Source organism: Sapajus apella, unplaced genomic scaffold (assembly GCF_009761245.1).
Source record: "Sapajus apella isolate SASKATOON/1434 unplaced genomic scaffold, GSC_monkey_1.0 scaffold9, whole genome shotgun sequence".
Lineage (NCBI taxonomy): Eukaryota > Metazoa > Chordata > Mammalia > Primates > Cebidae > Sapajus > Sapajus apella.
The window spans coordinates 3,586,469-3,589,855 of NW_022436949.1; the positions used below are offsets into that span (position 1 = coordinate 3,586,469).

The following is a 3,387-nucleotide window of genomic DNA, read 5'->3' on the forward strand; positions in this document are numbered from 1 at the left end:
CCTGTGTCTTAAGTGATAAAACTAACATGTCTTAGCTTAACATAAATCTTCAAAGACAGTCACATTTCAAAAAATATCCAGTCTTTCTTGGAATGGCTTTTTATAATTTTCTAAACTTAAGATAGGCATATTTAACTGTAGACCAAAAAGATGCTTCTTTGCCACAGAATGCCCATAAGAGATTCTTCAAAACATATACCTTATTCTACAGCAACTGATTTATTTTTATAATCTGCAAGTTTGTAATTTATTTTTTAAAAACTTCATTCATTTTATATTAAACTGAGATTTCTGATCCACTATTCTGAGTTTAAAAAGTACATTTTGTTCTGCATCACATCACAATAAAGCAATTGCTTATGCATTTCAATCAATAGGAAGAAAACAAATCAAAGGCATATATAAAACTTAACTGATGCAGGCAGAATGCAAGCGCAGTTGGAAAAAAATACACTATGTAAACATCTTCGAACTCAAATATACATTGGTTTCATGTGAAAGTTTCACATAGTAGCAACAACAAACAGAATGAACATATAAACAAGAAAATAGGATACCATCTTATAACAGTACCATGAAGAAGCCTTGACTCAGAGTTTGCCAAAAGTACTATCCTGAGATGTTTCAATACAAACAGCTTTTCACATTTATGAGGTGATTTTTCAGAAAGAAACACATTTTCACAATTGCTTTTGTTTGAAGAGAGCCTGGTGAAAAAACTGAAGCTTGATTTGTAGCTATTCCGTACTCTTCTTGTCTAGAGCCTTGTGATGGGAAACAGAGTGGGTTTCAGGAGTTCAAATGTTTTCTATATGAAGCAATGTGTACATGGGACCTAAAAGTACAGTTTGTCCAGTTAATGATCTTGAGACAAATGTGGATGTATTGGATGATGGAGATGACTACTGGCATTGGAAATTCCATCTAACATTTCCTGAAGTAGATGACCAATTTAAATCATCCCCCCAAAATTTTTTTTAAAACTGTATTTGCTCAATCATTTGCCAAATGATGTGCTACAGTGTGGGCAGCAGCTGAAGCAACTCTCCAAACTTCCCCCCAAGGAGCCATACTGTGGATCATTGATGTAGTCCTCCAAACCCATCTGCTCTTGAAATTCCATGCTCTTAATGTTTACTGGATCAGTGTAGCCCATTTAAGTGTAGCCCTTTTGCATCTGGGCCAAAAAATGCAATTGCCTTTTGGATTTCTTGAAATGGGTTAACCAGCTCATCTGAAACCCAACTGGTTACACTGCTAATCTCAACTTCACAGCTGTTACAGTGAATAATATAGTTGTTTCCCAAAATCAAAATATCTTTATACATCATGGATCTCTTTGTAGCTCCAAGAAGGAAGTGTTCCCCTGCCTGAGATCTCAACAGTGCCACCTTATCATCTAATGGTAACTGACAGAAGGCAGGAATATATTTAGCTTATTCCACCAAGACTAAGAGCTGCTGTTTCAGAAATTTGCAGGTATCACCAACACTTTCATTTTTTTTTTTTTTTTACGTGTATGTCAGTACTTGCCCCAAGGCTTGAGACTGAGATCTGGCAACACAGAACTTCAGCTTGTGCCAGTGTGTTAATGGAGGGGATATTGCTGCCATCACGTGTGCTTCTTCTGGTGGTTGTTCTATTGTATTAATTTTGCACAACTTCATTTTTCATTCCTGCTCTAAAGCACTTCCTAAATCAATAGTATCTACATTGATTCCTTTTGGCATTGTCAACAAAACATTCCTGACAAAACCTGCAAGAATAAATGTGACTCTTGCATATGCTGCGTCTGACAAAGGCCTTACACCCACCACAGCTCTATGTCCCACAGTATTTTCCTGTTGCCTAGGCCCACATATAGCACATAGACAGATGACACCATTGTCTGGGTATTCATATTTGTCCTCTCTGGGGCAGAAGTGCCTGCATGGAGCCACTTCAGGAGCTCTGGAGCTGCAGTCATTGTGCTTCAGCCACCTCATCTCCCTGCAGCAGGTGCCCTCCACCCAACCTAGCCATGATATCTGGTGCCACACTTTTGACAATTATTTTTCAATTGATTTACAAATTTAATATAATTCCAATAGAAATCCAAGTGAGCTATCCTGTGCATATTGACAAGCTGATTCAAATGTTTACGTGAAAAGGCAGGAACTCCAGATAATCCACAACAAACCAAAGAAAAACAAAGCTGTAGAACTGACACTACCTGATTTCTAGAATTACTGTAAATCTATTATAATTGAGATACTATGGTTTTGATTCAAGAATAGACATATAGGTTAACAGAAGCAAACCCTTAACTAGAACCACACAAATGTAATGAACCACGCAAATGTAGTGAACTGATCTTTGGCAAAGAAGCAAGGCCAATCCAACAGAGAAATGAAAGTCATTTTGCCAAATGTTCAGAAAAAATTAGACATCACCTGCCAAAAAGTGAACCAACGGATAGATGAAAGATCTCACATCTTTCACCAACAATAACCCAAAATATATCATAGAACTAAATGTAAAACACAACACTACAAAACTCCCAGAGGAAAACCTAGGCAAAATCAAGTGATTTTTGTTTTGCTGACGTGATGTTAAATACAACAATGAAGTCACAGACTATGAAAGAAAAGGAGGTAATGTGAAGGATTATTGAAGTTGAAATATTCTGCCCTGTGATAGATACTACAAAGACAATTAAGGAGCTAGTCACACCCTGGTAGAAAAAAATTGCAAACACATATGAAGGATTTGTATGAAAATATAAAAGTACTTTTATAACTCAATAATAATAAATAATCCAATTGAGAAATTGACAAAACATATAATCAGACAATTCACAAATTAATATCTACAGATGGCAAACAAGTATATAAAACAGTGCTTCACATCACATGCCATATTAAAATTGCAATAATAGGATATCACTACATATCTATAAGGTGGCTGTAATCCAAAAATTTGACAATACAAATTTCTGGGAAGAAATCAAAGCAACAGGAAATTTATTTCACTACTGGTAGGAATGTAAATGGTATAGCCATCTTGGAAGACAGCTTGGCAGTTTCTTACAAAGCTCAGTATAGTTTATATCTTATGTTAATAAGATAATTGTGCTCATAGATATTAGCCAAATTGACTTCAGAACTTATGTTCAAACAAAAACTCACACATAAATGCTTATAGAAGCTTTATTCATAATTATAAAAAACTGCAAGTAACTAAAGTCTACCATAGGTGAAAAAATAACCAGACTGCAATGTCCATTCAATGGAATATTATTCAGTGATCAAAACAAATAATTTTCATTTCCTTTGCATTTTTTATGGCTTGATAAGTGTAAATGAAATGAAAAAGTATATTGCTAAATGTATTAGTCCATTTACACAC

At 35.2% G+C, this 3,387-nt stretch overlaps 1 pseudogene; it reads right to left on the minus strand.

Moving 5' to 3' along the window:
• Positions 1 to 680: 680 nt before the first annotated feature.
• LOC116551122 lies at positions 681 to 1,966 on the minus strand (annotated as a pseudogene).
• Between the last annotated feature and the right edge of the window lie 1,421 nt (positions 1,967 to 3,387).